Genomic DNA, 13,796 nt, shown 5'->3' on the forward strand with positions numbered 1-13,796 from the left:
TGGCTTTAAACCCACTGTCTATGGTCTGTTTTCTAATGCCAGAGCTGAAATTGAAAACCACCATTATTTTTTTCCAGCTGCCAGTAGAGTACACCAGAGGGAAACTTCTAAGCTAGAAGCTCTTGTCAATTTCTTATACCTATCAGCATCCCCTCAGCAATGATTTTTCACCCAGTAGCTGCAGTTTATTCCAGTATCAGCAGTTGATTTGTTTGCACTTTTCTACCATTCACAGAATCATCAGCTTCACTGTGGTCCCCTCAAAGACATCTGTCACTGACAAGCAGCCTCCTTGCCTCAGATGTCAGGGTTCTAGCTAGGGTTGCCAGACTTAGCAAAGAAAAACACAGAGTATCAGTTAAATTTGAATTGTAGATAAACAATAAATAATTTAAAAGTATAAGTATGGTCGGGCGTGGTGGCTCAAGCCTGTAATCCCAGCACTTTGGGAGGCCGAGACGGGTGGATCACAAGGTCAGGAGATCGAGACCATCCTGGCTAACACGGTGAAACCCCATCTCTACTAAAAAATACAAAAAACCAGCCAGGCGAAGTGGCGGGCGCCTGTAGTCCCAGCTACTTGGGAGGCTGAGGCAGGAGAATGGCGTGAACCCGGGAGGCGGAGCTTGCAGTGAGCTGAGATCCGGCCACTGCACTCCAGCCTGGGTGACAGAGCAAGACTCCGTCTCAAAAAAAAAAAAAAAAAAAAAAAAAAAAGTATAAGTATGTTCCAAATCTCACATAGTGTATAGTTTGACTAAAATTATTCATAGTTGACTGGTCGTGGTGGCTCACGCCTTTAATCCCAGCACTTTGGGAGGCTGAGGCAGGCAGATCACCTGAGGTTAGGAGTTCAAGACTAGACTGACCAACATGGTGAAACTTATCTCTACTAAAAATACAAAATTAGCCAGGCATGGTGGCACATGCCTGTGATCCTAGCTACTTGGGAGGCTGAGGCAGGAAAATCACTTGAACCCAGGAGGCAGAGGTTGCAGTGAGCCAAGATCGTGCCATTGCATTCTAGCCTGGGCAACAAGAGTGAAACTCCATCTCAAAAAATAAAAAAAAATAATAAAAATAAATTATTCATAGTTTATCTGAAATTCTAACTTAAAGAAGTGTCCTGTATTTTACCTGGCAATCTTAGTTCTAACTTCTAAATTGGAATAATTTCTCCCTCTTCCTATGATTCTCAGATATAAGGGTGGCAGATACTTCTTCCAGTTATTCTCTTTATGCTACTTTAGTTTCCTTTTTTGCCTTTGGTTCTCTAATACTTGCTTTAAAAATATTTACAGGGCCAGGTGTGGTCGATCATGCCTGTAATCCCAGCACTTTGGGAGGCTGAGGCGGGCAGATCACAAGGTCAGGAGATCGAGATCATCCTGGCTAGTACCATGAAACCTCATCTCTACTAAAAATACAAAAAGTTAGCCAAGCGTGGTGGCAGGCACCTGTAATCCCAGTTACTCAGGAGGCTGAAGCAGGGGAATCGCTTGAACCTAGGAGGCAGAGGTTTCAAGCAGGAGGATGGCTTAAGGCCAAGATTTCAAGACCAGCCTGGGACACATAGCAAGACTCCATCTCTACAAAAAATGTAAAAATTAGCTGAGCATGGTGACACATCCCCATAGCCCCAGCTGCTCGGGAGGCTGAGGGGGGAGAATCACTTGAGCCCAGGAACTGGAGGCTGCGGTGAGCTATGATTGGCCACTCCATTCCAGCCTGGGTGACAGAGCAAGATCCTGTCTCAAAAACAAACAAACAAAAAACAAAAAGACTCTTTTTTTTTTTTTTTTTGAGACGGAGTCTCGCTCTGTCGCCCAGGCTGGAGTGCAGTGGCCGGATCTCAGCTCACTGCAAGCTCCGCCTCCCAGGTTTACGCCATTCTCCTGCCTCAGCCTCCCGAGTAGCTGGGACTACAGGCGCCTGCCACCTCGCCCGGCTAGTTTTTTTGTAGTTTTAGTAGAGACGGGGTTTCACTGTGTTACCCAGGATGGTCTCGATCTTCTGACCTCGTGATCCACCCGTCTCGGCCTCCCAAAGTGCTGGGATTACAGGCTTGAGCCACCGCGCCCGGCCCAAAAAGACTCTTAAACTCAGCAACATGTTAGATATGAGTTCTAAATTTATGTTTGAAGAATCAATACGTCAGTATATACAATTTTTTGCCTTCTACTTTCAAACTTAACTTTCTCATAAAGCAACCTTTTTCAATTACCTGCTCCACCTTGACTCATTCCGATTACATGCTCTACCCTGACTCATTCTGATTACCTGCTACCTGCTCCACCCTGACTCATTCTCCACCTTGCATGACCATTTTTCCCACCAAACCACTCAGCCTGCCACTCTCTTTAAATTAGCCAATTGGAATTAGTTTAGCCTGTGCAGTCTAACCCTAGCCAATAGGGGAATGACACAGCAGCAGAGGCCACGTACATCAGGAATAAAAAGCCCTTCCCTTCCCTTGTCCAAGTGTGTGCTCACCATTGCTCCATCTGTAAGGGTGCACCCTTCTATAGAAGTAACTTGCCTTGCTAAGAATTAAAAAGAAAATTTTATATTCGAGTGCTATTTCTTTTGCGGCACTGAAACTTTATTTATAACAATTTGGGGGCTCATCCGGGATTACATTCCCCTCCAGGGGTGGTCGCTGGTTCTCTCTCGTAAGGAGGTGCACCCCGCCCCCGAGTGGCTGCCTCAGGGGTGAGAAATCAAAACCCACCCAGTGTGAGGAATAACCTGAGCTCTCAGCAACATGGAAAAAAAAAATAGCCAGCAACCTAGCTTAAAGGATCCTCACACACTGCAGCAATGACACTGTAGGGTCCAGCCCTACAGGGCCTGTGGGTTTTCTCTTCGTGTGAGGAGACGAGAGATCATCAAAATAAAGATACAAGACAAAGCGAGAGAGAGAAAGACAGCTGGGCCTGGGGAACCACTACCACCAAGACGTGGAGACCGGTAGTGGCCCCAAATGCCTGGTCGCACTGCTATTTATTGTATACAAGGCAAGGGGGCGGGGTCAGGAGTATGAGTCATCTCCAGTGATAGGTAAGGTCATGCAAGTCACGTGTCCACCGGACAGGAGGCCCTTCCCTATTTGATAGCCAAGGTGGAGAGAGAAAGGGGGCAGCTTATGTCATTATTTCTTCTATGCATTTCTTGGAAAGATCAAAGACTTTAATACTTTCACTAATTCTGCTACTGCTATCTAGAAGGCGGAGCCAGGTGTACAGAGTGGTACATGAAAGTGGACCATTAGCATGACTGTTGAAGCACAACATCACAGGGAGACATTTAGGCCTCCAGATGGCTGTGGGCAGGCCTAACTGATGTCAGGCCTTCCACAAGAGGTGGTGGAGCAGCATGTTCTCTAACTCCCCCAGGGAAAGGGATTCTCCCTTTCCTGGTCTGCTAAGTAACAGGTGCCTTCCCAGGCACTGGTGCTACCACTAGACCAAGGTCTGCTAAGTAATGGGTGACTTCTCAGGCACTGGCGTTACTGCTAGACCAAGGAGCCCTCTAGTGGCCCTGTCTAGGTGTGACAGAGGGCTCACACTCTTGCCTTCCGGTCTCTTCTCACCACGTCCCTTCAGCTGCTAACTCTGTATGGCCGGTTTTCCTAAGTTATAATTGTAGAACAGAAGTTATTAATAAAAGAGTAATGCTACAAACTAATGATTAATAATATTCATATATAATCATGTCTATATTCTATTTCTAATAAACTATTCTTATTCTAATTATTTTCTTTATTATACTGGAACAGCTTGTGCCTTTGGTCTCTTGCCTTGGCACCTGGGTGGCTTGCCACACACACAGACCAAGGAAGGAGAAGCCATAGGAGCCAGTAAAGTATTTCCTTGGTGGTCGGGACTAAGGAAAAAGCCGTGGGGCGGTGAAGCATTCCTTGGTTAGGACATACCAAAGAGAGAGAAACCGCAGGGGCAGTAAAGCATTCCTCAGTCAGGACTAGGGAAAGAAAGCCGTGCGGGGCAGTGAAGTATTCCTTAGTTGGGATGTCCTGGAGGTTAAAAAGTGGTGAGAAATTGGCCGGGCGTGATGGCTCATGCCTGTAATCCCAGCACTTCCAGAGGGTGAGGCGGGTGGACCACGAGGTCAGGAGATGGAGACCATCCTGGCTAACACAGTGAAACCCTGTCTCTACTAAAAATACAAAAAAATTAGCTGGGCGTGGTAGCAGGTGCCTGTAGTCCCAGCTACTTGGAAGACTGAGGCAGGAGAATGGCATGGACCCTGGAGGCAGAGCTTGCAGTGAGCTGCGATTGCACCACTGCACTCCAGCATGGGTGACAGAGCGAGATTCCGTCTCAAAAAAAAAAAAAAAAAGTGAGAAATCCCCATGAGTGGGGGTTGAACCTCAGAAAGAGGTGAGAAATCCCCTTGGCGGGGATTGAACCTCAAAAAAGAGGTGAGAAATTCCCATGGAGGGGGTTGAACCTTACACAAACCCCCCACCCCCGGCTTTCCTTTCTTCTCGGGGGAAGAAAAAGTAGCTCCACTCCCACTGGTCCCTCCCCTACCCCGTCTCTACTAAAAGTACAAAAATTAGCTTGGCGTGGTGGCGCACACCTGTAGTCCCAGCTGCTTGGGAGGCTGAGGCAGGAGAATTGATTGAACCCGGGAGGCGGAGGTTGTAGTGAGCTGAGATCGCACCACTGCACTCCAGTCTGACAACAGAGCAAGACTCTGTCTCAAAAAATATACACAAAAAATTAGCTGGGCATGGTGGCAAGCGCCTGTAGTACCAGCTACTCGGGAGGCTGAGGCAGGAGAATGGCATGAACCCGGGAGGTGGAGCTTGCAGTGATCCAAGATTGCATCAGTGCACTCCAGCCTGGGCAACAGAGCAAGACTCCATCTATAAATAAATAAATAAATAAATAAATAAATAAATAAATAAATAAATAAATCCTTAACCCAGGAACCCGCAGATGGCCCAAATGCATTCAATCTGTAGCAGCAACTGCTTTGCTAGCAGAAGAAAGTAGAAAAATAACTTTTAGAGGAAACCTCATTGTGAGCACACTTCACCAGTTCAGAACTATCCTAAGTCAAAAAAAAAAAAAAAAAAAAAAGCAAAAAGGTAGCTTACTAACGCAAAAATCTTACAGTATGGGGTTATTCTGTTAGAAAAAGATCATTTAATTTTAACCACTGATAATTTCCTTAACCCAGCAGGTTTCCTAACAGGGGATCTAAATCTTAATTAATTGCCATACAAAGGCCCTATCAGACCTAGGAGGAACTCCCTTCAGGACAGGATGATAGATGATTCCTCCCAGGTGATTGAGGGAAAAAAACACAATGACTATTCAGTAATTGATAGGGAAACTCTTATAGAAGCAGAGTTAGGAAAATTTCCTAATAATTGGTCTGCTCAAAAGTGGGAGCTGTTTGCACTCAGCCAAGCCTTAAAGTACTTACAGAACCAGGAAGGAACTACCTATGCCAGTTCTAAGTTAATTTGGACTAGACAAGGTCTTATTAATAGCAAATACAAAAATTAGCCGAGTGTGCGGGCACCCGCCTGTGATCCCAGCTACTCAAGAGGCTGAGGTGGGAGGATCACTTGAGCCTAGGAGGCGGTGGTTGCAGTGAACCGAGATCACGCTCCATCCTGGGTGACAGAGTGAGACTCTGTCTCAAACAAAAACAAAAACAAAAAACAAAACAGATGATAACAAGTATTGGCAAGGGTAGAGGACAAAGCAATTCTATTCTGGATGTTAATCCACCATGTTGATTTCTGATTAACCTCAGTTCCAGGAAAGCCTCTAAGATTTTTAGTTTTTTGTTCCTTATGTAAGATTACATTCTTTCCATAAATCCTGCCCTTAGGTCAAAATAACCTTCATGTTCATGTACTTTCCATGAGATCTGCCTGTAAGCAATTGTCCTATACATTCCTTCTGAATCACATATGCCCTTTCTCTGTGGTAAATAAGCCCTGGGCTCAGGGAGTAATGGCACAGGTAACCATTATCTCATCTCACTGTTGCCCAAGACACAGACATGACTTCTGTTCATAAGTCCCTATTAAATGTCTTTTTTTTTTTTTTGATACAGAGTTTCGCTCTTGTGCACAGGCTGGAGTACAAAGACACGCTCTTGGCTCACCACAACCTCCGCCTCCTGGGTTCAACCAATTCTCCTGCCTCAGCCTCCCAAGTAGCTAGGATTACAGGTATGTACCACCACATCTGGTTAATTTTGTTTTTTTAGTAGAGACGGGGTTTCTCCATGTTGGTCAGGCTGGTCTCGAACTCCCGACCTCAGGTGATCCACCCGCCTCGGCCTCCCAAAGTGCTGGGATTACAGGCATAAGCCACTGTGCCCAGCCTATTAAATGTCTCTTAATGAGAAACTGAATATGTCAGCGTCTCCAGCCACTCAGCTTCCTCGGACTTTCAGGGAGGTGGGCTTGCCTACTGCGGAACAGCAGGGATGTGGAAAAAGGGAAACACCTGTACATTGCTGGTGGGAATGTAAAATGGTGCAGCAACTGTGAAACACAGTTTGGCGGGTTCCTCAAAAAGTTAAACATAGGATTAGCATATGACCCAGCAATTCCACACTTAGGTATATACCTAAGGGAAATGAAAATATATGTCCAGAGTAACTTGTACATTAATGTTTATAGCAGCATTATTTATAATAGCCAAAAGGTGGGAACAGCCCAAATATCCACCTTCAGATGAATGAATGTGGCATAGACATACAATTGAATATTATTCAGTCATAAGGAAGAGCAAAGTACCAATATATGCTACAACTTGGATAAACCTCAAAAACTATGCTAAGTGAAATAAGCCAAACACAAGAGATCTTTTTTCTTTTCTTTTTTTTTTTTTTTGAGTGGAGTTTCACTCTTTGTTGCCCCGGGTGGAGTGCAGTGGTGCAATCTTGACTCACTACAACCTCTGCCTCCCTGGTTCAAGCAATTCTCCTGTCTCAGCCTCCCAAGCAGCTGAGATTACAGGCACCTACCACCATGCCCAGCTAATTTTTGTATTTTTAATAGAGGCACCTACCACCATGCCCAGTTAATTTTTGTATTTTTAATAGAGATGGGGTTTCAACATGTTGGCCAGGCTGGTCTCAAACTCCTGACCTCAGGTGATCCACCCACCTCAGCCTCCCAAAGTGCTGGGATTACAGGCGTGAACTGTCACACCCATCTCAAAATAAATAAATAAATAAATCCTTAAATAAATGTCTTAAAATAAAAAAATAAAATAGGCTGGCCACAGTGGCTCATGCTTGTAATTCCACCACTTTAGGAGGCCGAGGTGGGTGGATTGCTTGAGCTCAGGAGTTGAAGACCAGCCTGGGCAACATGGTGAAACCTTGTCTGTATAAGAAATACAAAAAGTAGCCAGGTGCAGTAGCATGCGCCTGTAGTCCCAGTTACTTGGGAGACTGAGGTGGAAGGATCATTTCAGCCTGGGAGGTCAAGACTGCAGTGAACCATGATCACATCACTGCACTCAAGCCTGGGTGACAGAGACCTTGTCTCAAAATTAATTACTTAATTTTTTAAATTAATTAATTAAATAGTGTTGAGGTCTCACTCTGTTGCCCAGGCTGGTCTCAAATTCTTGAGCTCAAGTGAGCCTCCTGCCTCAGCCTTTGAAAATGCTGGTATTATAGGTGTGAGCCAACATGCCCAGCCAAAAGGTCACATTTTGTATGATTTCTTTTATATAATTTATTAGTTGAGATTCTCAAAAAAGCAGAACCAAAAGGAGAAAGAGAAATTGATTTATTATGAGAAATTCCTCAAGGTGAAACCACCTTTGCAAAAATTGTGTCAGTGAGAAAATGACAGTGGGGAAGACCTGATTTAGCCTAGCCAATCCCCCTCTTACCTTTAGCCTTGCTTTGGAAGACATTCAGGTTATCATGTAAATGATAATAGCTCTTCCCCAAAACTCAGCCACCTTTGTAAAGCTAATGAGAGACCACCAGGTTAGGAGGAAGAGAGGAGCCTGAATTCTGCCAAGGTAGAGACATAAATGATTGCTAGCCATTATTTCAGGAGCCACAAGATATACAACTTTCCCAATTACTCCTGCAAATAACATCACTATTGTAGAACCCAAGATCGGCCTTGTGAGATATCTTTTCAGATTTCTTGCATGTCTGACACCTACTTCCACCTGGACCCACCTGCTGATGGCTCCTGTAGCCCTACCCAGAAGCGATTTGGCATGCAGGAGGATGATTTCCCACACCCCTATAATTACACCCCAATCAATCAGCAGCAAGCACCCATTTCCTAGCCACCCCTACCCCTTCCCCCAAACTGCCTTTGAAAAATCCCTAACCTATGAGTCTTAGATGATATTGATTTGAGTAATAACTCCAACTCTTGCATGTCATGACCAGTCTGGCATCAATTAAACTCTTTCTCTACTGCAATGGTGTAGTCTTCACTTGTGCAGCAGGCAGGCAGAACCCATCAGGTTGTTACAATGGAATTATAAAGGCTGAGAAATCCATGATCTGCCACCTGTAAGCTGGAGACACAGAAAATTAGTGGTGTAATTCAAGTCAAAGGTGGTAGAACCAGGGCAGATGAAGGTATAAATCCCAATTTAAGTGTAGAATAAAATAAGATAAGATGTCCCAGCTTGATGGGCACGGTTGCTCACACCTGTAATTCCAGCACTTTGGGAGGCTGAGGCAGGTGGATCACCTGAGGTCGGGAGTTTAAGACCAGCCTGACCAACATGGAGAAATCCCGTCTCTCCTAAAAACACAAAATTAGCCAGGCATGGTGGCACATGCCTATAATCTCAGCCACTTGGGAGGCTGAGGCAGGAGAATCGCTTGAACCTAGGAGGTGGGGGTTGCAGTGAGCCGAGATGGCACCATTGCATGCCAGCCTGGGCAACAAGAGGGAAACTCCGTCTCTAAAAAAAAAAAAAAAAAGATGTCCCAGCTCAAACAGTAAGACAGAAAAGAAGCCGTGGGCTGTGAACAGTGATTCATGCCTGTAGTACCAGGACTTTGGGAGGCCAAGGTGGGAGGAATGTTTGAGGCCAAGAGTTGGAGACCAGCCTGGGCAATATAGCAAGACCCCTTCTCTGCAAAAAATTTAAAAATTAGCTCAGCAAGGTGGCACACACCTGTAGTCCCAGCTAGTTGGAAGGCTGAGGCAGTGAGTTCAAGGCTGCAGTGAGCTATTGCCAATGAAAAGAGTCAAACTCTGTAAAATATTTGAAGAGATTTATTCCGAGCCCAATATGAGTGACTAATGGCCCGTGCCCAGGAGATATCCCTAGAAGATCCTGAAAACATGTGCCCAAGGTGGTTGGACTACAGCTTGGTTTTATATATTTTAGGAAGACATAAGACACCAATCAATATATGGAAGATGTAACCTTTCTGGTTTGTTCCAGAAAGATGGGATAACTGGAGGTGGGGTGGAAAAGCGACTTCTAGGTCATAGGTGGATTCAAAATTTTTCTTTTTCTTTTTTTTCCTATTCTGTGGGTCCTGAGGCTCCAAAAATATTCTGATTGGCAATTGGTTGAAAGAGTTTACCTGAAGACCTGGAATCAATAAAAAGAAGTGTCTGAGTTATGATAAAGGGCTGTGAAGACCAGAGTTTTATCATGTAGATGAAGCCTCCAGGTAGCAGGCTTCAGAGAGAATAGATTATGAATGTTTCTCTTCAGATTTAACTAGTCTGTTCTGCCAATCTTAAGGTCTCCGCATCGATGTTAATCTGGTCAGCTGTGCCTGAATTCCAAAAGGGAGGAGAATATACTGAGGCATGTTGAACCCCCACTTCTCATCATGGCCTGAATTAGTTCTTCAGGTTAACTTTGGAATGCCCTTGGCCAAGGGGAGGGCTCACCAGTCGGCTGTGGGCTTAGAATTTTATTTTTGGTTTACACTATCATTGTGCTGCTGCACTCCAGTGTGCGTGACAGAGCAAGACCCTGTCTCAAAAAAAAAAAAAAAAAAGAACAGAAGCCCTGACTTCTTCCATGCTCTGACTTTTGTTCTATTTAGATCCTCAACAAATAAGATTATGCCTACCCACACTGGGGAAGGCAAGCTGCTTGACTGAGTCCAGAGATTCAAATGCTAATCTCATCTGGAAACAACCTTAAAGACACACCCAGAAATAATGTTTGACCAGATGTCTGGGAATCCCCTGATCCAGTCAAGTTGACACATAAAATTAACTGTCACACATGATGTATCCAGACTAGGCAAATCCATAGAGACAGAAAGATGATTAGCAGTTAACAAGGCATTGGGGGAGGGGGAAATGAGCAATAATTACTTAATGGGGATGGGGTGTTTTTCTAGGGTGGTAAAAAATGTTGAAACTGGCCAGGCACAGTGGCTCACGCCTGTAATCCCAGCCCTTAGGGGGACTGAGGAGGGAGGATCACCTGAGATCAAGAGTTTGAGATCAGCCTGGATAACATGGTAAAACCCCATCTCTACTAAGGATACAAAAAATTAGCTGGGCATGGTGGCAGGAACCTGTAATCCCCATTACCTGGGAGGCCAAGGCAGGAGAATCGCTTGAACCTGGGAGGTGGATGCTGCAGTAAGCTGAGATTTCACCACTGCACTCTAGCCTGGGTGACAGAGCAAAACTCTGTCTCAAAAAAAAAAAAAAAAAGTTGAAACTAAGGAGAGAAGGAGAGTTGCTGGTGTACAACATTGTGAATACACTAAATGCCACTGAATTGTAGACTTTAAAATAGTTAATTGCATGTTGCATAACTTTTACTTCAACTTTTTAAAAAAGCATTAAAAACTCTTTCCCTGCAGCTGTGTAGTCACGCAGAGGCAGAGGCTTGCATGCACTCAAGATCTGGCTTCACTCGTAACCCACCACCACGGCCCAGGAAGGCATTGCTGCAGGAAGTGTTGTGGACCTCAATACTGCTTTACAAGAGGCTCTGAAGATTGCCCTCGCCACAATGTCCTGGCACATGGAATTTTATTTTATTTTATTTTTATTTAGACAGGGTCTTATTCTGTTGCCCAGGCTTGAGTGCAGTGGCCCAGTCATGGCTCACTACAGCCTAGACCTCCTGGGCTCAAGCGATTCTCCTACTTCAGCTTCCCCAGTAGCTGGGGCATCAGGTATACAACACCACATCTGGCTAATTTTTATATCTTGTAGAGACAAGGTTTTGCCATGTTGCCCAGGCTGGTCTTGTACTCCTGAGCTCAAGCAATCCATCCACCTCAGCCTCCCAGAGTCCTGGGATTACAGATGTGAGCCACTGTGCCCAGCCAAAACTTGGTTAGATTTCTTAGTGAGAATGTAGAGATTTGTCTACTGAGCCCTAAGAAAGTGTTCCCAGCTGGGCGCGGTGGCTTACACCTATAATCTCAGCACTTTAGGAGACCAAGGCGGGCAGATCACGAGGTCAGGAGATTGAGACCATCCTGGCTAACACGGTGAAACCCCATCTCTACTAAAAATACAAAAATTAGGTGGGCATCTATAGTCCCAGCTACTCGGGAGACTGAGGCAGGAGAATGGCATGAACCTGGGAGGCGGAGCTTGCAGAGAGCTGAGATCGTGCCACTGCACTCCAGCCTGGGCAACAGAGCAAGAATCCATCTCAAAAATAAAAAATAAAAAAAAGAAAAGAAAGTGTTCCCTTCTCCCTTGCCTGAAGAACTTGATCCTCCTTTAATTGGGAAAATTATCCTAATTGCTGGGGAAAACAGGTCCCTTTTTGCCCCTTAGCCAGAATTGGAAGTCCACACCTAGCATGTCCTGGGGGATGAAAAGTAGACAAATATAGGGCAGAAGAGACCTTCCCAAAGAAAAAATTACAGGAATTTGCTACTTTATTTAATGAGCGGGCAGGGGACTATTTATGCAGGTGGATTTGGAAAGTTCTCAACTAAGGAAAATCTGAATATAATTTTAGATCAAAATGAATTTATTGATTTGAGTGTACTTACTGGCGATTCTGCATCTGATGTTCTCCCACTGACAGCTGGCAGCCATTATTCTAGAAATTCGAAGTGTTAGTTTATGCAAACCTGGATATGATTCTGGCCCATCATTAATTTGTACAACAGTGGAAGTCTCTTGACATAAATTAGAGGAAGACATTTAAAGACCTCAGGAGGCAAGAATGATTTACTGAATCTATATATGTATCTTGCTGAGCAACCCAATAATTATATTCCTTGAAAAGGCCCAGAATTCACCTTCATTACCAAAGCTAGAGGACAATTGATGAGGGAAGTGCCAAAATCATTAAAAAGCACTTTCCTGACCATCCTCTCTAAGCCCAGAATAGTTGTGGATGGGTTCACCATTGAAATGGCTCTGACCTCAAGGAGGATGAGAGGATTCTGGGTTGTTAGAGGCCATGTGGTGACAGCGAAGCAGCTACATTGTCTCATGTATATACCCTGGGGTTCATTGTTGTGTGCCAGCAAAATTTAGGACACGGACACACACAAGTTTGGGAGTGGAGGTTTAATAGGTAGAAGAGAAGAGAAAGAGAAATAGCTTCTTCCAAAGAGGAAGGGGTCTCCAATCGGAGAAGGAAAGGACCGAGTGGAAAACGACTGGCTGTAGATGAAGGCACCGAGTTTTATTGTCCAGTTTGAGGAGGCAGTGTCTGATTTTTGTAGGGCTCGATTGGTTCAATCAGGTATGACGTCTAATAGTGCACAGGGAAGAATGGTTGCCTCACCTGAATCTTATTATGCAAATGGGCTTTCCAGTTGATTGGCACCATTGTGTCTACTCCTTTACAATACATGTGGCTGGCAGAGAAGGGAAGATGGAGCTGCCATCTTAAACATGTCTAGTCCTTAGTTCCTGCCAGCATTCACCCATGCAAGCTCCCAGCTTGCAGGCTACTCTTTGTTAGAAAGTGAGTTGGAGGGCCGGGCACGGTGGCTCACACCTGTAATCCCAACACTTGGGGAGGCCGAGGCCAGCAGATCACTTGGGGTCGGGAGTTCGAGTCCAGCCTGGCCAACAGGGTGAAACTCTGACTCTACTAAAATTACAAAAATAGACAGGCGTAGTGGCACACACCTGTAATCCTAGCTACTCGGGAGGCTGAGGCATGAGAATCACTTGAACCTGGGAGGCGGAGGAGGTGGAGGTTGCAGTGAGCTGGGATTGCACCACTGTATCTAGCCTAGGCCACAGAGCGAGACTCTGTCTCAAAAAAAAAAAAAAAGAAAAGAAAGAAAGTGATTTCATGATTTGGGGCTGCTTTTCATTAAAAAAGAAAAGCCTTACCGAGGACTCCCATACCCTTACTATCTGCCTAAGTAATTTCTTCTTAGCTCCTGTATCATTACCTCCCTCTGGAGTGGTAACCCTAACTGCTGTTAGGGGGTGTTGGGCAATGACTCTTTCTAGCTACTTCCTTCTTAAAAGGGGTGTCATGTGGGGAACAGCAGCTGGGACTCCTCCTGGAGTCTATCTAAGGGACCTCAGAAGAAAGGCGTGCCCATGCATACTTCAGTCTGCAGCAGCATTTGGAGTTTGATTGCTTCTAGGCAAGAGGAAACAATTTGAGTTATAATATTGAGCAGACAAGGTCACATGAGCAAAAGGGGACTTAATAATGGAGCTAATCAGTTCCACAAAGAAGACTGGGATTCATTAAAGAGGGATTGTAGCCATCCGGGGCTGGAGCCTGCATTTTCTCTTAACCTGTCAGTGATTTTCACTTGATCTTTAAGCACCTGTAAGTTTTCCTCTACTTGACTAGAGGTGTTTCTCCAGAAGCAGCATG

Source organism: Chlorocebus sabaeus, chromosome 20 (assembly GCF_047675955.1).
Source record: "Chlorocebus sabaeus isolate Y175 chromosome 20, mChlSab1.0.hap1, whole genome shotgun sequence".
Classification (NCBI taxonomy): domain Eukaryota; kingdom Metazoa; phylum Chordata; class Mammalia; order Primates; family Cercopithecidae; genus Chlorocebus; species Chlorocebus sabaeus.